This window comes from Rattus rattus, chromosome 12 (genome assembly GCF_011064425.1).
Source record: "Rattus rattus isolate New Zealand chromosome 12, Rrattus_CSIRO_v1, whole genome shotgun sequence".
NCBI classification, from domain to species: domain Eukaryota; kingdom Metazoa; phylum Chordata; class Mammalia; order Rodentia; family Muridae; genus Rattus; species Rattus rattus.
This window is the reverse complement of record NC_046165.1, coordinates 85150971-85177673: the sequence shown is the minus strand read 5'-3', so window position 1 is coordinate 85177673 and position 26703 is coordinate 85150971.

The window sequence follows — 26703 nt, the reverse complement described above, 5'->3', positions numbered from 1 at the left end:
CACTGAGTGTCCAGGGTTCTGTGGTTTCTTCAACTGCAACCTCAGACCATTGGACGTCAGATTTTCCGTCACTGCATACATGTGTGTACTTTGACTTCATTCCCTCATCACCTCCAGGGTTCCAGGACCCGAGTCATGCAAGAACAGAAGCCAAGAGACGGAAGACGCTGATAGATGGACAAACACTTGGACACTTGCTGAAGTAGCTTTGCAGGTGCTGTGGTCACTCAGTACAAAGGACCAAATGGATAGATAGGAAGTCTAAAAGCTAACATGACTTCTGAATGACACGGCCACCATTTGGTTACGCCTGCATGCTTCGCACATGGAAACAGCATTGTAGCAGAACTGACTCTAGTTTTCATAGTACATTTTTTGGTTGGTATCTTACACATATATTTCATACATATGGGAAAACTGAAGCCTAGAGGGTTTTAATTACTCATCTGGGATAGTTCAGTTAGCAGAGGTCAGTGTGGAGCATTGGTTCGCAACCTGTGGGATGTGACCTTTTTCAGGGTCAAAGGACCCTTTCATGGGGATTGCATATTAGATATCCCATATATCAGATATTTTAGGAAAATTACAGGTATGAAGCAACAGCAAAAATAACTTTATGGTTGTGGGTTTACACAGCATGAGGAGCTGTATTAAAGGGTTTAGCACTAGGAAGGTCAAGAACCACTGCCTAGAACCACAGTCCTGTTTATGCTTCTCTTCTTTTCAACCATTGTGGTATTGAGATTTCCATGATGCTGTTTATGACTTAACTCAAACATGGGAGGTCCTGTTTACTTTTCAAGGGTGACTGGGGTTCTTCACATATAACTACCCAAACCCCACCTGTCTTAATTAGGGTTTTTCTGCTGTGAACAGACACCGTGACCAAGGCAAGGATTATAAGGACAGCATTTAATTGGGAGAGGCTTACAGATTCTGAGATTCCATCCATTATTATCAAGGAAGGAACATGTCAGTATCTAGGCAGGTATGGTGCAGGAGGGCCCGAGAGTTCTACATTTTCATCTGCAGGCCACTAGGAGAAGATGGCTTCCAGGCAGCTAGAAGGAGGGTCTAAAAGTCCACACCAATGGGGACAAGCCTAATCCAACAAGGCCACTCCTCCTAATAGTGCCAAGCATATACAAGCCATCATACCACTTTTTCTCAACAGTCACCAAAGTACACTGATCTCCAGGTACTTGCTTTGCTCACTATACCTTTAATATTGTGCAATCATCCAAGGACAAAGAGGGATTATTCAATTGTAATTTTAGAAAAGTGTCATTAACCTCCAAGGTCTTTCTTCCTGTGACTGCATAATGCCATTATAAAGAAAAAAATGGTTATGAAACTATAAAGAAAAATAAATCTCATGTTAATGCCAAAGCTTGGCATTGATGGTCAGCTCTGGACTCTATTTCTTCACAGTAACCACAGAGCTAGCAAATCACAAAAACTCCATTCTAAAATCAAAAGGTGGGTTCTGAGCCTGCTGCTTCCAAGTCAGATAATGCTTGGGAACAAAGACGACCATAACAAGCTAAAGATGAAGCTTAGTAAAGTGGGAACATTCATATTTAAGGTATTTATGATCATAAATGCTCACCCAGCTCCTCGAATTTTATGAAAGCATCAACTGGTCTCAAAGCTTCATTATTACAGACCAAGTCATCTGAGCCGACAGGATTTCAAATGTCCCCAAGTAATTTCAGGACTTGAAGGGACAGTAGTGGTAGTGGCAATTACAACATTCAGAGTCTTTTTTTTTCCATGCTGAACAGAGACCCAGAAAAACCAAATACTTCCCAAAGATCACCCTGCTACTTAACAATTCCTGATTAAAGTTTATTTCCTGGTATAAATGACCTTACATTTCCAATTGAGAGGGGATTCCTTTCTTAGGCTTCTCACTCTTTGTCAAATTCTAACAAAACTCAGAGAGCACTGGATATGTCTCTATCTTTGCCCTCACTCTTTGGAATTAGAAATTAGCCATTGCATTGCTGCAGACCCAGGCTAATTGCCTGGGTTCAGCTTCTCTTTGTCTCTGGAGACTTGAGGCTTGTTACTACTTTTCCTGATGCCTAGATCAGACAGGCAAAGTGACAAAATAATTGCTTTCTAGTTTCTAGAAGAAAGAGGCTTAGTTTTCAACTAACTTTTTGGAAATTAAACACTTAAAATCCCACGTTATGCAACATTATACCTCAGTACAGGAATAGAAGCCATAGAAAATGTAAATACCAAGAACAGTGGTGTAGCAGGTCTTCAAGCCAGAGTCAACTCGCTTCAGGCAACATGAGCAAGTCCCTGTAGTAGGGCTGAGATGGAAAAAGAGGAAGACCTCATTTTTGGACCTAGTTACTGTGCCTCCGCCCATCTTTCCTGACAGGAGAATCAAGATGACCCCAAAATTTTCTACAACATCAATTTGTATCACTGGATGTACCTCTTTCCCCAATTAATTAGAAAAACTCTTTAGGGATAGAAAAAAAAAGTAGTTCTGTACAAATTAGTTCACAATCCTCAACCTGAGGCTGAACTGATTAGTGCTTTCCCAGCACACTGAGCCACGATGTGTGCTGGCTTTGGCCAGCCTTGGAAGTGACTTTCCCCTAGCTACAAATAGAGCGAAATGATGCTGATGCTGATGGAGGAATGACGAAAGAAGCTTTGAGGTCATTTATGCTTTACATGGGATGGCCTTAGCAAGTGTATCAGAGGCAAGCATTGAGAGGCCCCTGATGGCTCTCTCAGGACTGAGAGAAACATACGGAAAGAACTGTCACTCAATACACTCTGTCTTCCACAGTGGAAAAGCATTCTGTGATTTTCTCCAAACCCTTCCATACCCTTTCAGAAGAGGGCGGCTCAGATTGCCATCCAGCCAAGGATTGATTTGATTGCCTGGGCATGGCACAAAGGAAAACAAATTCTTATCCACCAAAAACAGAGTTTGTGACTTTTGGTACTTTTGTCGTGATGTCAAAGAGACAGACACTTTGCTTTCAGTATCTTAGGAAAGTTGAAATTCCTAGTTTTTTGTTGTTGTTGTTTGTTTGTTTTGAACTCACCAACTCTTTGTTTCTAGAACCAATTCAGCTAGACTATGAATATCATAATCGCTGTGAACTGTCGGGAACGTCAGTATAGCTTCTTCTAGGAATCAAAATTGGACTCTGAAGACTGGTAATTAGATACATTTTTATGTCCTCTGCTTTGACACCCCTACAAACTGGCCTGGTCTCCTGGTTCCTGACTATTATCACATTGGCAGACCCCAGGCTCTTCTCTAAGAAGCAGACCTTTTGTAAGGTCTGGTTTAAGTGAAAAAAATAATTGCAACTTTAATTTATTGATTGCCTGCATATCTGAAAGGATAGTGAACCACACCACAATACTCAGGAACCCCCAGTGGAAACGACTTAGCTTTATTTAGTATCCCAGACTCCAAAGTGTTCTTAGTTCTTAAATGTAGTATTTTAATGATCTCAAATTAAGTAATCTAATTTAACAAATAATGAAACCATCCCCCCTAGAGAGAGAACTGTAGGAAACAGTGTACTGACTATAGTGATAAGGCGGAGAGATTCCACAACAATTAGCTCTTGTAATGAAGATGCACAGTGAGTCTCAAGGTCAAGGTCATTTAGCTGGATAGATGTCTTCCCTGGGGTCCAGGAGAGGGAAGTGCATGGTAACAAGATAGCTTTGCTTTTCAATCTGCTTCCTCTGGGCAGAGTTTCACCTCCACGCTTTCTACCAACCAACCATGATTCACCTTTGTAAATGGCTCTGCTTTTGAATCCATGGGAGGGATGCCAGGGGCATTGCTATGTGAGATTCTAAGAATACTTTCAGTATGGCAACACCCTATACCTGCTGCTTTGCCTCAGAGCATTGGTCAATGGACTGTGACTTCTGCGTAGAGCAGGCCAGCAGGAGGAAAGCCCAGGGTCTGGTTATGGCTTTTCTGTAATGTTCTAAAACCTAATCTATAGTCAATATGGGCCCTGAATACAAGGTAAATGCAAATCAAAGTGATTAAGAAAGGTTTTCAGAGCTGATTTTCTGGCTACACACACAAAAATCCATTAAGGGCCACTTACCTGAGAATGTGGATTCCAAGGCCCAGGGAAGATGAGAGAGTGAGAAGCCACATCCACCCACCAGCAGAATGATTGGCCTGCCTGCTTTGTTACTGCTTTCCTTTCAAATCATCCTCTTCAGACACAGACAATGAACAGGGGAGCTTGGCCTGCACACTAACAAAGCAACACCGATACCCACCTGCTTACACATGCACTGGGTAGTTCTTAACAAGCAGATTACTTGTAAGTTTTTCATTTATATAGTCAATATTTCCTGAGGTAAATAAACAGAGGGTCATAACAAATGGGGCAAGACTATGACTTCGAAGAATTTATTGTTAAAATAGAACTAGGAAGAGTAGATACAATTTCAATTTATTGATTGCCTCTTGTCCCCAGCATCCTGCCCGGAGTTCTGCATGCAGTCTATGATATACCTATTACCACCCCAATTTATACATGAGACTGAACTACTGCAGGGTTACTTGTCCTCGCCGGATTTCTTTGAGTCTTGATCTGCTGTCCTTTCTCTCCTTCAATGTCAGGCTTGTTCCCTTTACCCATGGTTTAACAGGAAAGGAAAGATGGGATCCAGCCCACATAGCACCAGGCATTGAAAACCAGGGGTTAAAAGTGAGATTCTAGAAGCCTAGGTCCCTTCATCTCCGTGGACCTGAGCACCATTGGCTCTGACGTTCACATTTGTCACGTCACTAGGGGATAGTGCTCCCTTCTGACAGTAGCTGAGCTGCAGTATAAACCCATCCCCCGTGTTCCATAGCTCCAGCAGGGAAATTGTTCCCAGTGGACACAGAGAAAATGTCAAGAGGCATTGGGTATTCAAATATGTGACACTATGCAGTGTTTATTGAGTACATGTCCGGAAGTGGTATAGCTGGGCCATACATTCACAGTATTTTCTTCTGAGAACCTCCATGCTGATTTCCATAATGGTTGTGCTGGTTGACACACCCACCAGCAGCAAATAAAACTTCTGTTTACCCCAAATCCTTGCTAGCATTTGGGTTTTTTTGTTGTTGTTGTTTATTTTCTTTTCTGTTGCCATATATATTAATATAAGAAATAATCCTACCATCCTCTGCTGTTGCCTGCACCAGTGGACCACATGGCATCTGCGGTTATTTTCATCTCAAACAGCAAAGTGTCTTGCCCACTATACTCCCAATTTCCATCCCATGCTGTAGTCGGCTACTCTCTGAGCCTGGCAGCCGCTGCCCTCTTTTTTTTTTTTTTAGATTTATTTTATATATATGAGTACAGTAGCTGTCTTCAGACACACCAGAAGAGGGCATCAGATCCCACTACAGATGGTTGTGAGCCACCATGTGGTTGCTGGGAATTGAACTCAGGACCTCTGGGAGAGCTGACAGTGCTCTTAACCACTGAGCCATCTCTCCAGCCCCCTCTTGCAATTCTTTTGCTGTGGATTCTGCTTACATTTCCAGCATCCGTCCCCTGTGGTTATAGTCTCAACTACCAGTTACCCATTAAAATCAAAACTCAATAAGCTTGTAATTTAGCAATCAGATTTATATATTAAATTCGCAACCAATTGATAATGATATAAATTGCCCACCTAGACAAGACAAATTGTTCTATGGAAGTCCATCCCTAAGAAATATTCATAACTAACTATGGCCGTTTAAGGCCACACAGATCTGGGCTGACCTTCTCTGCCTCCATCTTGGTTCTTCTCTTTCTCCTCTCCCCCACCTTGCAAAAACTCTGTCCCCGCCTTGCTTTTTCACTGCCCAATCACAGGCATTGTCTTATCTTGTGCCTGTCTTCATCTGTGTAAAGACAATAATCTATACTTTTCATGTAGCCACTCTGTAATACACACTAAAAACTGTTGATATCCTTTGCAGAACTAGAAAAATCAATGGCGAAATCCACATGGAAAACATAAAAGGCCACTAGTAGTCAAAGCACCAGTAGTAGAGAACACCAGTGGAAACTGGACTTCAAATTGTACTAGCAAGGCCATAGTGACCAAGACCACAAAGACAGGTATTCAGACCAACAGAACATAATAAAGCCCCGGGAACAAACCCACACAGTTATGGCCACCTATGTTTTGGCAAAGGCATGAAAACCTTATATTGAAAAACAGAGAAAGCATAGCCAACAAATAGCATTGGTACAGCTGGCTATTTAAACCCAGGAGGTTGAGATGAGATGCATATTTCTTACCTAGTACAAAAGTCAATCCAAGCAGGATCAAAGACCTGAAGCACTAAAACTATTAGAGGGAAGGAAAGGAATCAACGTGTAGATATAAGTCTGAGCAGAACGTTTCTGAACAGGACTCCAAGAGCCCAGGAAGCAGCCTCAAGAATTAAAACATAGGAGTGCATGAAACTAAAATGCTTTTACACAGCAAAGGAAACTGGAACAGAAGACTTGGTATGAGAGAAGAGCTTTGCTAGCTATGCTTCAGATAGGGATATCACCTATATTTGAAGAATTGAATAATTAAAGAACAAACAAATAACCAAGCCCACCAATCAAGAAATGAGCTAATGCTACAAAGAGTTTCATTAGCCACCAGGGAAACACAAATCAGAACTACTTTGAGATTCCATCTTACCTGGGCAGAGGTCGTTGTTCTTGCTTTGTTTTATTTGTTTGATGGACTGATCTTTGAGTGGTTTCTCCTCATGCATTTATGTGTACCACATGTGTCCCTGGTGCCTATGGAAGTCTGTCAGAACCTCTGGAATTGGAGTTATAGATGCTTGTAAATAGAACTAGGGTCCTCTGAAAATGCAGCAAGTCTTCTCTCCAGGTCATTTTGTGAGAGTGGGGAGGGAAATCTTGGAAGAACCAGGAGCCCATCTCGATATACTTTGAGTTCGATTTTGTTTTAGACAATCAAATGTAGTTGCCAATTAGATAATTGAACATAATTTCTAAAAGCCCACAAAACACATCTAAAGTGAAAAAAACAGGAAAAGAGAAAAAGGAATTGCCAGAGAGGCAGAAGGGAACTTGGGATTATTCTGGAAGCCTAGTGGAGAAGATCTTTTCTGGAGAGAAATCAGAAAGCTGATGCTAAACACCAGGGCCAGCTCAAATGATGGAAAACAGGGAGGTGGCATTTGTGAGCACCAAGAGGGGTACTGGACATACACAGCCTTGGTGTGCTACTGTCTGAGGAACAGTAAGGTCACATGTAGACCAAGGTGGAAGTAGGAAGACCAGGATTCTGGGGCTGGGAAAGAAATGCATTAGACAGCTCAGCATGACATGATATGTTTTCTGAGAAAGGCTAAAATTTCCAAGCAAAGCTAGCTTTGCACATTACTCAAATGTTTTAATCGTCTCTGGGCAGGAAATAACCAGTATTGTAAGGTGCTTAGCAAATGTCAAGAGTTTTATAGCGAAACATTTTTCAAAAATTTTCTTTTTTATGTGTAAAGATGTTAAAATGCTTTCCATTTTAAAACCCAGACAACATTCCATAAAATGATAATTCTACTGAGTTTATTCTTCATTTTGAGTTAAAAGGTCAGCTCTATGGAAAAATATTTTCTGTCAAGCTTCAGTAAAAAATACCAAATAGCATGAGTTTATATAAATATTTCTCTCAAGTTTTATTTTATTTTCTTGTTAAAAAAAGTGAAACACCAGACACACATATACATATATGCACATCTAGACACACATACACATAGATATACACACACCTAAATACATGTACATGTGAGTGCACACACAGACACACACAGACACACACACACACACACACACACACACATGCACACATGCACACACGCCTCTTTACCATGAGCTACCACTAATATAAACCTCTCTACACAGGAAATAGCTATGAGAGGTTTGCCTTGCTTTCTTAGTTCTTGGCCGGTGTATTTGCCTAACCCATAAGCACAGTGCCACATAACTTCCTGTAGAGAATTTTAAAAAAATACATATTTTCTTTAGAAATGGCATCGTGTTTTACATATTGCTCTTTGGTTTTGCTTTTGTAACTGGAAAACCCTGTCCTGGAAGTCTCAACTTGGAGATTTTGGGAGAGAAACATGTTGGCGGTCCTAGTTGGGGGTGTTACAAAGCAGTAGTAGAGGTTAGGTATAATCAAAATACATGTGACTCTATGTGGATTGCTCCAAAATGTTGGAATGGAAGAGGGCGTCCTGAGGCCCCACCTTAGCTGAGGTGCTAACTGCAGTTGATGGCTGCTGGGAGGTGAATGACATTGGGGCTATGTCTAAGGGTAGGTTGTCCTTGTCCCAGTGCGTGGTGCCCCACTGTGTGTATATGCTCAGTGCTAATTGACTCAGTGAAACATTAAAAATAACGATAAAAGAGAGAGGATGGTGGGAGAGAGATAGGGTGCTGGCAGCCCTGGTGGTGATAATGGGGTGGATAAATGTATGCATGTATGAATGTTCAAAGATCAAATGTCATTATTGGAAAAAAGGAACAGCATATTTACCTCTAGCCACATTGATTAAGCTACACCAGCTTCCTCTCATTTCCGGGAGGTGTCATAGCATCCTCATGAAACACTGCTCTGGAACTTCTGTGAGGACTCCTCTGGGTAGACCCAGAAGAATGGATGGTATGGCAACAGAGGGCACGGTCTGGCTGAACCTCCAGTGTTGCAGGGAGCTTCAAAGTGCCAGCCTGCTTTCCTGGTTGCCAAAGCACCAATCGTCATGGCTCTGCCGGTGCCCAGCAGCTCCCTTCTCCCAGGCTGTCTTTCTGACCACCATGACTACCTTCCACATTATTATGGTTTGACTCTCAACTGCTGTGGCTAGATTCAGTCCCTTTTGAACATACTTAAAGCCTATGAGACCTTCTGACTCATTGATTCTGAACCTTTAAATGAGTCTTTACATCAGAGGAGCATATCTAATCTACTCCAGCCTCAGTGTTCTTATATGCAGCCATGGAGTAAGTTGTCTGATATCCCAGTGTGCACACGGTTGGCTGTGGAGGTACTCAGGAGGTGAACATTGATCTGTTTCATGATGTGAGTATTCAACTGGACATCCAAAGATAATATGGTACCTAGTGAACCCAGAATGCAACAAGACCTATACATCATCTCCCTCATCTCTCATTTATCATTTATTATCACCTTCCTCTGTCATCTACCTTTTATCTATGTCTATCACTTATCATAAACCTTTCATGTTTCACCTCTCAACTTATTCGCAATCTTTACCTTCCACCTATTTAGTTGGGGTTTTTGTTGTTGTTGTTTCTTCCTCCTCCTCCTCCTCCTCTTCTTCTTCTCCTCCTCCTCCTCTTCTTCTCCTCCTCCTCCTCTTCCTCCTCCTCTTCTTCCTCTTCTTCTTCTCTCCTCCTCCTTCTCCTCTTCCTCCTCTTCCTCTTCCTCCTCCTCCTCCTTCTTCTTTTACTTTTTTGGGATTTTTGTGTTCTCTATAATAGTTCTTATAATACATTAATTTTTTTTCTTTTTTAAAGATATATTCAATTTTATTTTTAGCCATATGTCAGTCAGTATTCCATGATAAGAAACAAGATAATATGTTCATAAAGGATGCATAACAATGTTTGAGCATCTCTGTTTGTATACCAACAGATTACTAATTGTGTGAATTTTGGTACATTCACACAATGGGATGTTACTCTGTGATCTAACATCAGAGTAATGTAGCACGATGATTCTACAAGCATTATTCAGAGAGGGTAAATCAAGCATGTGGTCAATTCTGCATGTGGACTCACTTTCCTGCCAGGATGTGATCATGGTGACCATGGTGAACTCTTACTGAGGCTGCTTCTACATGTTTTTGCATCCCATGCCTGGGTTTTTCCTACATCACAGCAGTATATTTAACAATCTCTTTCTCATTCTATAATCAATGTCTATTTTTAATGATAAAATCTTATACTACCTCCTTGATTACTCTGCTAACACTAGCCCATAACTTTAATGAACCTCTCTTAGCTAGATTTTAATCAGCTTATTGAGGTGCAATTTGCATAAGATAAAATTCTGTCTTTTGAATGCACTGCTTGGTAAGTGTTTGCATATGCATTTCCCTGTGCACCCAGTCTTCAAGATACAGAATATTGCTACCACTCCACAAGCTCATTTCCTTTGAAATCAATTCTCTACTTGACTCAAGTAGTTGTGTATATACTGCTCAGTTGGTGCTGCGAACCTCAGAAAGCTGGGGCTAAGAGTGAGGCAGATTAAAGTCTCATCAATAGTCAAGTTTATTTAAAGCGTCAGTCAATTTGTACTCCCAGGGTTAAGAAGAATTGCATGAATAATGTGGTCAATCACAAGGACAAGCCATTCTTAGCAAAACCATGTTTTCCACAGAGGCATATGAATGACAGCAGCTGAAGTAAACTCACTCCTAACCACTACACCTGGGAGGGACGTAAAAGCACATTCTAAGATCAATTCACTGTTTTTGAAGAAACTGAGGTTGCAAAACTCTTAACTTGTTTTCATGGAGTTTTCTCACAAGTGTTCAAAATTCCCCTTGCACAATTCCGTTCTTGACTCTGTTCTGACAGTTATTGAGCTGGTCTCTGTAACTTTTTATAACTTTCCAGTTTCTGTAGTAACCTGTAACGGAATGATAGAGTCCATTTTGTTTCTGTTTCATACCTGGTTTCTTCTCTAAGCATAATGCTTTTGTGATTATCTATGCTAGACTGTTGTTCTTAACACCACAGAGTAACATTCCATTTTGTGGCTGTACCGTGTGCTTAGTAATCTATGGTTCCAAAAAGTTCTGTCAACTCTCCTAGAAGAGTCTTATTGGGAGTATCAGACTTCATTTTCCTTGACTAGGTAGAACTGCTGTGCTATGCAGTTGCACGTTCTACCAACATTGATTAAATACATGTGACAAATTCTTTTTATTTTTTACATTTAATCTTTTTTCCCAGTCCAGTTATTATCCCCTCCCGTTCTCCCCTCTGACAGTTTCCTCCTCCCATTCCTTCTCCCCATGTCCCATCTCCAAGAGGATATCCCCAAACCCCACAGACCCCCCACACCCGGCCATGTCTCTCCCCATTCCCTGGGGCCTTAAGTCTCTCAAGGGTTAGGTACATCTTTCCTCACTGAAGCCAGACCAGGCAGCCCTCTGCTGCATATGTATTGGGGGCCTCAGACCAGCTAATATATGCTGCCTGGTTGGTAGCTCAGTGTCTGAGAGACCTCAGGGCTCCAGGTTTGACAAGCCTACTGGTCTTCCTATGAGATCGCCCTCTTCCTCAACTTCTTCAAGCCTTTCCCTAATTCAATCAAAGGGGTCTCTAACTTCAAACCATTAATTGGGTACAAATATCTGCTTCTATCTCAGTTGGCTGCTTGTTGGGCCTCTCAGAGGGCAGCCAAACTAGACTCCTGTTAAGTACATCATAGCATCAATAATAGGGTCAGACCTTGAAGCTTCCCCTGGAGATGGGTCCCGATTTGGGCCTGTTACTGGGCCTCCTTTGCCTCAGCTTCTTCTCCATTTTTGTCCCTGCAGTTATTTTAGACAGGAACAATTCTGGGTCAGGTTGATTTCCAGAGTGGCTGTACCGTGGGATGGCAACCCCATCATTCTACTTGAGGCGCTGTCTTTCTATTGGAGGGGAATTCTACAAGTTCTCTCTCTCTTGCTTCACTGATGGGCCTTTCATCTAAGATCACCCCCTTTTAGTCTTAAGATTCTTTCACCTCCCAGGTCTCTGGTACATTCTAGAGGGTCCCTCCACCTCCCAACTCCTGAGGTTGTATATTTCCATTCATTCTGCTGGCGCTCGGGGCTTCATTCCTGGTACCCCCAATACCTGATCATGTTCTGCTTTTCCCTTGCTTCTCCCCTTCTCCTCTCCCACACAATTCCCTCCCTTCCTTCCTTTGCCCTCTGCTTTCTTCTCCCTCTCAAGTAGGATTGAAGCATCCTCACTTGGACCCTTGGTTTGTTAACCCTCTTGAGTTCTATGGATCGTACCCTGAGCATTCTATACTTTTTTGGCTAATATCCACTTATTAGTGAATACATACTATGCATGTCTTTTGGGACTAAGATATCTCACTCAGGATGATATTTTCTAGTTCCATTCATTTGCCTTAAAACTCATGATGTGCTAATTCTTAATAGTTGAATAGTATTCCATTGTGTAAATGAACCACATTTTCTGTATCCATTCTTCATTGTGGGACATCTGAATTGTTTCCAGCTTCTGGCTATCACAAATAAGACCACTATAAACATAGTAGAGCACGTACCCCTGTGGCATGGTGGGCCATCTTTTGGGTATATGCCCAGGAGTGGTTATAGCTGCATTTTCAGGTAGATCTATTTCCAATTTTCTGAGAAACTGCCATATTGATTTCCAGAGTGGTTGTACCAGTTTGCAATCCTGCCAGCAATGAAGAAGTGTTCTTTCTCCACATCCTTGCCAACATGTGCTGGCACCTGAGTTTTTGAACTTAGCCATTCTGATTGGTGTAGGGTAGAATCTTAAATTTATTTTAACTAGATTTTTGCTATGTTTGATAAGACGGCATTTTTCCCCACTTATTGTTAAGTTTTATTTCCTTGTTAGGAAATACATTATTTCATGGTAGGCTTAAAAAAAATTTTAAAAATTGAATATGGGCATATAGTAAATAATTTTTAGATTATTTTAAAATAATATTCCCACAAAACAAAGTGATGCTAAGTTTCACCTTCTTTTAACATAAATTTGTACAGTTGAGTTTCATACTGGGTGTGTTTGGGCAAACATTCCTAGTGATGGGAAGTAGATTTTTCATGTCCTTTGGGATCTGATAATCTAAATGTAAGCAAGCTATTGCCAGTGCTGTCATTGTTCTCACACAAACAAGTTTGTTCTGAAAGCATATGCATGTTTAAGAAAGAGACTAATACGATTTGAAAAAAGAAATTGAAGAAGATCTCAGAAGATGGAAAGATTTCCCATTCTCATAGATTGATAGAATTAATACAGTAAAAAAATGGCCATTTTGCAAAAGCAATCTACAGATTCAATGCAATCCCCATCAAAATCCTAACTCAATTCTTCACAGAGTTGGACAGAGCTATTTGCAAATTCATTTGAAATAACTAAAAGTCCTGGATAGAGAAAACTATTCTGAACCATAAAAAAACTTCTGGGGAATCACAATACCTAACCTCTAGCTCTATTACAGAGCAATAGTGATAAAAACAAAACAAAACCAAACCTCTATAGTATTGGTACAGAGACCGGCAGGCAGATCAATGGAGTAGAATCGAAGACCCAGAAATGAACTCACACACCTATGGTCACTTGTTTTTTGACAAAGGAGCTAAAACCATCCAATGGAAAAAGGACAGCATTTTCAACAAATGGTGCTTGTTCAACTGGAAGTCAGCATGTAGAAGAATGCAAATCAATCCATTCTTATCACCCTGTACAAAGCTTAAGTACAAGTGGATCAAGGACCTTCACATAAAACGAGATGCACTCTAAGTAATAGAAGAAAAAGTGGGGAAGTGCCTCAAAATGGGCATGGAGGAAAATTTCCTGAACAGAAACCTGAAAAGAACACCAATGGCTTATGCTCTAAGATCAAGATTCAACAAATGGGACCACATAAAATTGCAAAGTTTCTGTAAGGCAAAGGATACTACTGTCAGGACAAAAGAGCAACCAACAGATTCCCAATCCTACATCCATTAGAGGGCTAATATCCAAGGTATACAAAGAACTCAAGAAGTTAGACTCCAGAAATCCAAATAACCCTATTTAAAATATGGGGTACAGAGCTAAACCAAGAATTCTCAACTGAGGAGTAATGATTGGGCAAGATGCCCCTAAAGAAATGTTCAACATTCTTCGTCATCAGAGAAATGCAAATCAAAACAACCCTGAGATCCTTCTCACACCAGTCAGAATGACTAAGATCAAAAACTCAGGTGACAACAGATGCTGATGAGGATATGGAGAAAGAGGAAAACTTCTCCATTGTTGGTGGGATTGCAAGCTGATACAACCATTCTGGAAATCAGTCTGGCAGTTCCTGAGAAAACTGGACATAGTACTACCTGAGGACTTGTGGGTGGTAGGCTATGAAAGGTATCCTGTTTCTTGTTGAGGTGAAATTTGAAACCCCAGTGACCCTAAGGGACAGTAGGCATTTGCCTAAACTCTTAGGAAACCAAGCACCTGTCACATAGCTACCATCCCTTCCCTCAGCTCCCTGTAGAGATATGTGTAACCATCAGTTATGAACGAGCAGCAACCCAAGCCCTCCCCAAGCTCTCAGACCAAGTCTATAGGAAGTACCTACTGTCAGACCCTGACCCACCCCAAAACTGTATATAAGAATCCTATCCAGAAGGAATAAAGATGTGCAAGAATTACTCCATTGCCTGAGAGCTTCTGTCCTAAGAGCTGTAAAACTGCCACTTGGGGAGGAGATCTGCTCTCCTGAAGTCGCTGCCAGAAGCTCCCCTGCCCCCTTGCTGGCTAGTCGGCCTTCTGCTGGCTCATCCTGCCCAATGTCTTGGAGGAACTGAAGCAGCAGCGGCAGAGACTAGGTGGAGCAGTACCAGCAATGGAGGAGGCAGAGGCAATTCCCCCTCCCTGCTTGAGTTCTCTCCTCTTTGCCTGAACTTTCACACCTGGCCAGGACAGAGATCTCCATGGAAAGCCTCCAATTCACAGGCCCATGAGGACTCTGCTATACCACTCGTGGGCATATACCCAAAAGATGCTTCAACATATAACAAGGACACATGCTCCACTATGTTCATAGATACCTTATTTATAATAACCAGAAGCTGGAAAGAACTCAGATGTCCCTCAACAGAGGAATGAATACAGAAAATGTGGTACATCTACACAATGGAGTACTACTCAGCTATTAAAAATAATGACTTCATGAAATTCTTAGGCAAATGGATGAAACTAGAAAATATCATCCTGAGTGAGGTAACCTAATCTCTCTCTCTCTCTCTCTCTCACACACACACACACACACACACACACACACACACACACACACACACATAAAAACAAACAAAAAACCCACACAGGGTACACACTCACTGATAAGTGGATATTAGCCCCAAAGCTCAGAATACCCAAGATAAGTTTCAGAGACCTCATGAAACTCAAGAAGAAGGAAGACCAAAGTGTGGATGCTTCAGTCCTTCTTAGAAGGAAGAACAAAAATACTCATAGGAGGAAATATGGAGAAAAAGTTTGAAGCAGAGACGGAAGGCCATCCAGAGACTGCCCCATCTGGTGATCCATACCATATACAGACACCAAACCCAGACAATATTGTGGATGCAAAGAAGTTCATGCTGACAAGAGCCTGATATAGCTGTATTCTGAAAGTCTCTGCCAGAGTCTAACAAATATAGAGGCGGATGTTCGCAACCAACTATTGGACTGAGGATGGGGTCCCCAATAGAGGAGTTAGAGAAAGGACTGAAGGAGCTGAAGGAGTTTGAAACCCCATAAAAACAGCAATATTAACTAATCAGACCCCCCCCCAGAGCTCCCAGAGACTAAACTACCATCCCAAGAGTACACAGGGATGGACCTATTTGCTGCAGCTACATATGTAGCAGAGGATGGCCTTGTCAGGCATCAACGGGAGGTGAGGCCCTGGGTCCTGTCAAGGCTTGATGCCCCAGTGTAGGGGAATGTCAGGGCAGGGAGGTGGGAGGGACTGATGGGTGAGTGTGGGAGCACCCTCATAGAAGCAGGGGGGAGATTTTGGGTTTCTGGAGGAGTAACTGGGAAAGGGGATAACATTTGAAATGTAAATAAAAAACATATCCAAAATTTTTTTCAATGCAAAACTTATTCTGCCTACAAGAAATTCAGGGTCTGGGGGTAGAGCAGAGACTGAGGAACAGCCAATCAATAAGCTGCCCAACTTGAGACCCAACCCCTAGGTAAGCACCAACCCATGACACAATTAATGATACTATGTTATACTTACAGATGTAAGTCTTACATGGCTGTTTTCTGAGAGCCTCCATTCACCAACTGAGTCAGACAGGTACAGACACCCACAGCCAAACAGTGGATGGAGCTTGGGGACTCTAATGGAAGAACAGAAGGAAGAATTGCAGTCTCTAAGTGGATAGGAACTCCATAGGAAGTCTAACAGAATCAACTAAACTTGACCCTTGGGGCTCTCAGAGACTGACCCACCAATCAAAGAACATTATCAGGCTGAACCAAAGCCTTTCTGCAAATGTGTAGCAGATGTGCACTTGGTCTTCATGTGGATTCCAAAGAAACTGGACTAGAAACTACCCTAAAAGCTGTTGCCTCTATGTGGGATATGTTCTTCTAACTGGGCTGCCTTATTTGGCCTCAGTGGGGGAGGAGACAACTAGCCTTGAAGAAATTTGAACAGCCAGGGTTGGTGCATACATAGGTGACCATTTGCTCAGAGGAGAAGGGAAGGGGGGATGGGAAAAGGATTGTGGGAAGGGATGACCTTGAAGGGGGCAGTGATTGAGATAAATAAATAATTCTTTCTTCTTGGTGAAAAAAAGAGAAAGGGACTAATTAGTGTGATACACTGAAAAATGGATTTAAACAGTATGGGCAGCAGTCCACACCTCCAAATTGCCAATGTTGCCAACAAACTTGAAGTGCATTTTAATTTGACACTTAACCATTCTATATAATACATGACACCTCATAGGACCAGCGCCCAGCTAGCCTTCTACCATATGAATTAACAGGGAGGCAAAGCCAAAAGAAGTTACTTCTGAGTGTGTTTGCCTTGGCCGTGATGTTCAAGATTAATTTCCTCAATTTTCTTTAGTTTCTACTAGAATTTTAATATAACATATGTATAAATATTATTGTACATGTGCCTTAGTCTCCCTGGTATTGAAGCTGAAGTGGCTATTTAATGCGAACAAGCATCACGAAATATGTTTTCTCATATGTAACTGAAATGAAGAGCCACGGAAAAGCAGTCAAGTGTCATGGTTATGTTGCATAATTATCGTGATCATATGCAGGGAAACCATTGCTACTGAAAAATCTGTTACCCTGCTGTGTCTAGTGCCTGAATTTGCCAAATAGTTGTTTCAATTATCTGTTTCATACTGGCTGTTGGATCTTGGCCAGGACAATTATTTTCATTTTCAGGCCTGGGTCACTGCTTTGTGATCCATCGTCATAACCTCATGTCAATGCTCCTGTGTTGCTAAGATTGGAAATAAACCATCATCATCACTGTGCCTGAGTCATCTTTCTGTCTATGCTGAGCATGCCTACTGAATATGAATGATTCCAAAATAGTCAGGCTGCATTGACGTGTAGAAGGGCTTCTCCAGAGCTGTTTATTCCGTGTTGCCTAGTGACAGAGGCAGTAGAGGGATCCTATTGCTTTCTAAGAACCTTCCCATCAGATATGACAACCATGAATGCTGAGTACCTCTCCAGGCCAAAGAAAAATTGGTTTTATTATTACCTATAACTGTCTGATCTGGGAAAGCTGGTCTGTGCTATTTGTTGTTGATATCTTAACAACACAATTGAAATTAGAGTGGAGATAGTAGCACTAGAGTCAGGCCATTCAGTAGGAGAAAATTATTTAACCCTTGCATCTGTAGTATTGGGAGAGATGGAAATGTTAGAACCTTCAACTGCGCTCTTTTGACTCATCCATACTCTAAAAGTATCTGGGAGCATATTCGCTTTCACATTTACATTATTTTAATTTCAATTAAATCCATGAAAACTCACAGGAGGAATACACAGCCAACTCCTGAGACCCCAGTGTTGAGCAAAGAGGTTAAAGACAAATTGTTGTATCTGGAGTGGCTCTACGTACATAAAGCTTGACAACACACAAGCTGTTGATGGGAAAACTGAGGAAAGCCACCCACTTCCACCTTCTACTCCCACATGGGACAGGAACACTGTGTCTGCCTTCCCACATGGCGAGGGGAGACAGATGTGAGCAGTGTTCAATATGGAGATGACACTCATTCATATACACTTTTCTGTGTGGAGATGAGAGCCACATGTATCCTCCTTCCCACATGGCGATGGGAGACACATGTGCGTAGTATTCAATATGGAGATGACACACTCATGCATGTCTACTTTTCTGTGTGGAGATGAGAGACGCATGTGTCCACCTCTTCCACATGGGCTAAGATGCTGTGTGTCTACTTTTTCTCATGGGGCTGAAAGCAATGCATGTTTCCCATCTCACATGGGTATGACAGCGACATACATCCACCTTTCCACACCACTCGGTGTGCAGAGCTGAGCTGCGATTCAATAGTTAACTTTCAGCTTGGCTGACAACCGGAGTTGCTGGGTGAATTTCAGCTTTTTCTTTCTAAATCTAAAACAAAGAAACATTCCTAGCACTAAGTCCTGAATATTGTCTAGAAAACCTCTCCGATCACCCTTCCTAGAGATAGGACTGACCCCGTAGGGCAAGGGAACATTATTGGTGATTGACAAACTCCATGTTAGCTTATATACCCGCTATGACTCATTATACCCTACACATGAAAGGTGTACATTCAAGACAGTGAATAAACAAAAATGAAAGGAAGAATGACTATCATTTTTCTTACATTTTACTTGTGAGAGAACAGGAACTTGGGGATAGGAAGAATGAACTGCTTGAGTTCATTGTAGGTCACTGTAACACCAATAGGAATTTCAACCTTGTCCTTTGAAAAGTGGCAAGCTTTCTGCCGTGACATTCAAGGAAAGCCCTGGGCTTCTTTATATAACAAATGCAAGAAAGCTAATTACAAAGGAAGAGCAGTGTTCCCTGCATTCCGTTTGCCCGGGTGCAGATTCCTACTTACTTCACATTGCAGAGGTAGCCGGAATGAGTCATTTTTTTCCCTGGGAAAATCTAAGAGAGAGAGTGTGTAGAGGAGGACACGCTGGGTCTACTTAGTCCTAACTGTTTTGAAATGGCTGCTGTACAGTGAATTCTAATAGTGTTTTCTTGTGTGGCAGAGCAGGGGCCTCCACAGTCTGGAAGGTAAGCTTCCAGATAAGCACTGTGAAACGGACTGACAGGCCCTTTGAGAGCATATTTCCTTGCCTACTGGGTCTGAAGTAAGGTCTATTTGCAATTTTAACAAGCTCCCACTTGATGTTGATGCCGAAAGCCTTTGGATCACAGGTGATAAAGACGGGGTTATTACAGCTGAAGTGGAGTCTGCAATTTTCTTCAGGTGCCATGCTCAAAAGAGAAAAAGAAACCAGCAGTCATCATTTCGAGACTATAGGGCAAAACCTCTGAGGAACAAGAAACAAAATTAGAGGTATGCATAAATAAAAATGTTCCATCAGGATCAAAGTGTGTTGTATATAATTGTTTAGACTGGTTACTTAAACTTGCCTGAATGTAATCAACTAGACCCCCATTATGTGGTGGCTCTGTGCACAGATTTAAGTTCATAGCGCCATAAATTCTAACTTGTGAGTGGCTGTGCGAATCAAGAAACCATCTGTAATCTTGGAAAACATAGCATTAATTAGCATGGCTAACAGAAATCTTTCATGACCACACAAATGTACAGACGCAGGTACACACATAGGTACATAGATGCATACACAGAGACACACGAATACATGTGACTGATGGCCAGTTGTTGATGTGGTTTCTGTCCTTACAGATAGCCCTTCACAGTCCTGGAATCATATGACTATGCGCTGAATGAGTCACACCTGTCTGTCAAGCTAGGCCTGAGACAGAAGTGATGTTATGTAGAGTTCAAAAACGGATTCCAGAAGGTGTTCTTCTTGTGCTATTCTTCCAAGGAAAGTTAGTTGTCACCACAAGAGGAAACTCAGGCCCCTCCTGTAGCCTAGGCCAGCACAGAGGCCTGTTGGCAACAGCCACTTGAGTGTGTGATCTTGGTGTCCTGTCCTCCAGCTCCTGCTTGAGAAGAGGAGGAGGAATCTCCACTTGACAGAGATAAATTTTAGATTTCAGAAGATACAAGAACTTTGTAGTAATTCTCACCAAAGTCGTCACGCTGTGTTACCTCTGCTTGAATGAAACTTCCTTCTCATTTCCTGGTTATCAGCCCTTATCCCAAAGGAAAAGAGAGAAATGCAAAGTCATAAAAGGCGGATTTACATTTACTTAATAAATAAAAATGTTGCACCACAAAATTTACTGAAGCCGTACTGTTTCAGGATCAGACACATTTCAGGAAAGCCTCATTTGGGATGCTAGAGGAGACAGGCCAGGATGGGTGGAAATTAGCTATTTTAATAATTGATAGGACTTCGTGACAGATGAATTTAGTAGATAAAGGGAAGAAAGAATAGAAGATACTTTTGAGAATTTCGACATAATTGATGGTATATTGATGGCACACATCAGTGAATAAAATAGACCAGCCAAGAAGACGAACGGAGATTTTAGAGGGGACAAGGACCGAGATGCTTATTTTGGGATGTATCAGGTTCAGTTAACTGTAGGGCCTTACGAAAAAGATTTACTTTGGAAACATTTTGCTGTGCTTCTTGTGTTACATAATGATATTTTATTTGTTCTCAAATCCAATTGCTATGAGGTAGCTTTCGCATTTATTTTACTTATAAACAAGACTTAGCAAGTTTAGAGGTTTAGAAATTTGTTGAATAATGGAGAGTCAGTGGCTACTAAAATAAATCCAGGTTTCTCCCAAACTATAGTCTTTGCCACTGGAGCCTGCAGCGATGTCTTTGCCTAACTTTCTTCTTGATGACTGTAGCCACCATCTTCTCATGTCTGAAGTTACCCATTGTTTTAAGGGAACTGATTCGTTGGGTGTTTTCCTAGGGTTCTCAAGGAGTTTCTGTCCCTAGACAGGGCCAGGTGAGGTTTAACTTTGAGCTTGAGTGATTGGGAAACGTGGGGTAAAGGTGATCATGGACTTGCAAGGTACTGGGGAACTCATTAGGAGATCAACTTGTGAAATTTGGTGTTAAGGTGATGATGCATTAGGGTCATACGTAATTCTGATAAATAGCACATGTGGTTTCCATTTTCCTGGATTCGCGTCTGGACAGAAGTCCACCAAGAAGACAGTTTTTCAGTGAGCATAATACTGGTGTAGACTGTAATGCTATGGAACAAACCATCTAAGTCTCTAAGTCTTGGAGCTCAGAGGATATTTCTGCTCTCTGTAAGAATTCCCTTCATGCACTGTGATACTCATACTATGGGAAGCTATTGCTTTCCATTACACAGGCAGTGAGTTATAGGACACATATTCCTTGAGTACTCAGATTGCCCCAGGCACCGGTCTAGGAAGTGAGGATGTTGTGTGCCCCTAGAGAAACATACACTGAAGTGAGATCTCAACTTTCAGCTTCAAAGTCTTTTGTCTTCATACAGTTTTCCTCAATGATATCCAAGATTATGGTTTTATTTTTATTATTACCTGTGGTTTTAAAGTGTCTGCCAGATAAAGGCTATGGACGTCAGATCAATGCAGTGAACTCCATAATTAAAAATTGTTTGAGCTAGGTTAGCCTGATGACAATGACCAGACTGGGTCTTTGTTCCTCCAGTTTATAATGAGGGCATTTATTTTCTTCTTTTGGCTTAGTTTTAAGGGCAAAGGAACTTCAAGGGAAATATGTGTAAATGAATACTGGAATTACTACTGCTCTGTAGTATTCAATGTAAACAAATCTATAGTAGATGGTTAACAAATTTCATGAATTTAAATTTAACAATGAACTTCAAGCAATTTACTTCAAAGATATTTGAGGCTAACAGGCTAATTATATGTTGCCTGAAGAGGGAAATATTTCCTCCAGCTAACTTATTGATCTGTTGCCTTACTAACAGTATGCCGATCTAATTACAGAGAAGGGTTAAAAGCTAATAACTTCAAACCCGAGGTTTTCTATAATGGAACAGAGTGATTAACATTCTCATAGAAAGAGCCTCCTGTGGACCTTTGGCTGCAGACTTGAAACACATCGCTGCTAATGGGAGAGCTCTAAGTGTTTGGAGTACCTCTGTTTTCTGTAACAATCAGTATCAGAACTGTCTGCTAAATGTTATTATAATTGGACTCAGGGTGTAGCAATCACTTATGACTAGGTCTCTATGTGTGTATTTAGAGTCCCTAGAAATACTAATGTCTCAAAAACAAAGCCACAGCTCTCTGACTACATTCACACATGCAACAGTATGCTGAACAATCCTTCCAAAGACTAATATTGTTTCCAAAGTCGGTTTGAAGATTGTGACATTCCAAAACCTGGGATATCACTGCAGGGCATCACACATCCTTATGTATGAATATATGTATATACATATGTATATATATACATATGTATGTATGTATGTATGTATGTATGTATGTATGCATGCATATCTTTCCAGCTCTCTGACATAAGAATTGTGGAAGGAATGTAGAGGCCTACAGTTGGAGCTATGCAAATTGAAATTAAGATTTTCATATAAAGTTATAGAGAGTTAAAAGCTGAATAGCATGGATGTCATTTTGGAACAAGGAATTAGACCAAATGATAAGTGGGCATTAATGTTAATCAGTTTTTATACTATTTCCTGGCCAGTAGTTCTGCCATACCTTTGCCCTGGAACAGGAGTTCTGGTGCTGGATGAGCTAGGAGACACGTGGATAGTACGTAGAGGGTTCTGGAAAAGCATCTCTGGAGTACCAGTGTCTGGAAGCAGCACTGGGGGCTCTGGATGGCTGTAGGTGTGGCCGCTGCAGCAGTAGGGGACATGAAGTGGCTGTAATGAGTAGATTCTTGGCCACTGGAAATTGGGAGTAATACTAGTAAAGTGTGAAACCCAAACATTTTGTCCGCAGAGAAAGAACTGTTTGATATGATAAAACAACAACAACAACAACAACAACAACAACAACATTAACAACAACAAAACCACTAAATGGTCCCAGGAAGGGCACTTACTGCTCCTGATTTTACAATTCCAACAATATTTTTCCTTGCTTATGTGCCTGTTTTATGTCTTTGTTTTGTTAGAATTTTTAAAGTCAACCTGCAGAGTTGATCATGAACCTCTCAACTGTGAACCCAACTCCTCAGGACCCTGAGGCAGATGGATTCCTGGAGCCTGGAGTTTGGGTAGAGCTTGGGCAACACCATGGAATGTACTCTTAGCTTCTTTTGCTGTTGCTGTGGTAAAATACCCTGAGGAGGAAAAAACTTAAGGGAGAATGGGTTTACTTTGGCCACAGTTAGAGAATATAGTCTACCATGACGGGGAAGTTAAGGCCACAGCAGCTTTAAGTAACTGACCGTGCTGTATCCAGAATCAGGAGCAGGATGCAGTAAACATGACTCCAAAGCCAAGCAGGCAATGGTGCCACCCACAGTTGCCTTCCTATCTCAGGTGACACAGTCAGACAATGCCCCACAGGCAGGCACAAAGGCTTCAATTCCAGGTAACGAGTGTCTGTGAATGAGACAGCTTAATACCATCATAGAATCCATCTTAAAATCAAGCCAAAACAAAACAAATACACACATATAAAAGCTTCATGGTGAGTTTCTTATTATTTATTCTTATGTCCTAAGTGTTTTAGTGACTGCTTAATTTTTAACTGCAACACTTCAGAATTCTTGGTATACTTCTAAAGAAATTAGTTTCTGCTAGATGAAAATATCATACAAATATTTCTAGCCCCTGGGACCAATGGCCTTTGTTCCTTGTTTCCCGGTGTTTCTTGAGAAGACCAAGCATAATCGAGGCTCACAATGGATCCTCTGAGCATGCACTCCACCTTGCAAGAGATCCACCCTTGGTGCTTAACCATGGGGCTACAGTGGTAGGTTCTATACAGCATTCTCTGGTGTTCTGATGGTGTGGGCACTGAAGGCATTCCTCCTCTCTAATGGCCTTGACCTGTCAGACACTTTCTGAGGTCCAAGTCCTATCTGTTTCCAGTTGTATTTCTCTCTTCACATCGACTCTGTTCATTACCCCTCCTGTTTACAAACGTTTCTATCCAGGACCATCGCAGTAATGCTGTGTACTTACTTCCCACTCCAATACTGTTATGTATTTACAGTTTGTGATGCTGCCTTTCCCGAAGGAAAACATCATTTGGGTGGTGGGATCTTCCTGTAGATGGACTTGGCTCCCACGTTTCTAGCTCTCTGTCCTCTTTCTGCCTCTGCCAGGTTCCTAAAACCCAGCCCAGTTGCAGTACCCGTTTCCATTACATTTTGTGTCTGTGGATGTGTCTAGGACCACACCTACATTGCGGTTTCCCCAGCAACAGCATTGCTGATATTTTGGGCCAGTCAAATGTTCCGCAGTGTATCTGAACTCATGAAACTTGTGAAAAGCCACAGCGGTACTCTGTATTCTCCCACCCCACCCCATTAGGGCAGGGCCTGGGTCAAAACTGTCTCAGGCATTTTCAAATGATCCTCAAGAGACAACATTCCCTTTAGTGAGAGAATCACTGAGCTACAGAACCGTGGAGCACTGTCCATGTCTAATAAACATTCTAGCCAGTGTAGTAAACTCAATACGTCATAAAGAAAAGCTGTTTTAGTGTATATATATATATATATATATATATATATATATATATATATTGACCTGATTCCATCTGTGGTGGGGAATAGTTCCAAGTTCATGGAATTTTCCTCTATCGTACTAAAGTGATTCAGCATATGCAGCACAAAATGTGATCTAATAGTTTTGAATTTTTAAGTATTTTCATATGAAGAAATTCAAATAGCTAATGATAGATTATGTTAGATTAGATTACTAAAGGTTGGAAAGATAATAATCAATAAATTGTAGACCTAGAATCTACATATTAAAGTACATGATAAATGTCAATCCACTAAGAGTCAATGATCAGATTAAATTCTGATTAGCATTACTTTATTTTGAAAAGCAAAGCTACGTTTATGCAGAATGTTGATCTTTTCATAGTCATTAGAGGAGTCTTTCTTTATTAGGTTCATTTGAAAGCAAAGGGTAAATATTGTAATGTGTCTGCAACAGTCTGGGTAGCCACGTTTCTTTTATTTCTCATTCATTAGTGAGCCCAGCCGCTTCAATACTTTAAGCACTCACAGGGCTAATAAACAGAAGGCCAGACAGGAACACATCATGAAAGCAGATAATAGAAATATAAACAGAGCTCCTAGCCCCAGCTTCCTGTCGAGATGGAATTAGTTGGAGACAAAATAAATGTGAGATTGTCTAGAATGATGAAGTGTACTCACAGCAACATTCAGACAAGATAATCCAGTCTTCCCAAACAAAAAAAAAATTATCTCTCTTTTTAAAAAGACATGTTCCATTTCTAATTGTGTGTCTGTGTATATTGGTATCACTGTGTGTTCTGTGTGTATGTGTGATGGTTGGTGCGTGTTTGTGTATATGTCTGTATGTGTATATGCTCGTCTCTCTGTGTCTCTGTGTGTGTATTTGTGTGTGTGTATCTGTGTATGCCTGTGTGTTTGTATGTGTGCATGTGTGTGTGGTTAAACACAGTGCATGTTTTCACATTGAATGCATGTAAGTTCAGATGCTCAGAAGAGTCCAGAAAAGAGCATTGGATGTTGTTGTATCCCCTGTAACTGGAATTACAGGTGGTCGTTAGCTCTTTGGTGGTGGGAACTGAACCCTCTTTCTCTGTAGGAAGAGTGACTGGTCTTCACTGCTGAGCCAACTCTCTCCCTCAGGAAGTGCTAACTTATACACCAATTGGTATTTCCTTTAAATTATGCTTGACATGGTTCATGATCTGCACTCTTAAAGTGAAAATTTGTATAAGCCAAATTCTTATAATCTTCCACTCGGTTGCAGGAGTAGGCAGGTAGTGGTGATGCACAGCTAGAAGCTGCGAGTTCCAATGCAGAGTCAGCTCCTAAGCGGCAAAACTTAGAGAATTTTCTGGTGGGACTTCCATTTATAAATCAGTTGAGTGGCTATTTCCCAGTGGTTGAAACATCCCATTCTAAATGAAAGAGGGCAAGCTCACGAAACCACCTGAATGTTTGAACATTCATGAAGCCCCTGCCTGATGTTTGGTAAGCAATGAATAATTGCTGAGGGAAGACTTGGAGGAAGGACCCTGCGAGCTGTGCTCTAGGGATGCAGTGAGCACGAGTCAGCTATGCCTGTGATTTCCATTGGCTGAACTCTGCAGCCAAAAGTAGGGCTGATACCGAGCCATGTTTCATAAGCAGGACACAGAAGGATGTCCACTAGCTGTCTAAAGACAGCAAAATTCAATGGGATGCTTAATAAGAAAAGACAACCTATCTAGGATGTCAATTTGTCACATACTTCCTTTGTTGTGGGAAGAACGCTTTACTGCAGATGACCACATTTTTATTCTCACACCAGCCTGACAGCTTAAACCATCTCTGAAAACTGACTAGCCTGAGACTTCAAAGGCTTGTGGAAGGAGCTTTATGCTGGTCCCCTCCATCTTCACAGAGACCGAGACCTTTCCTCTAATCAGACTCTGCTCTCTACTGCAGATGCTGACCCCACTCAGACCTGTAAACTACTCCGATCTCCCACAGACCCAAGGATAATTTCAGCTTCCTTTTTAATTTCTTTCTTTCCGGGAGCCTATTTCCGTTTTCC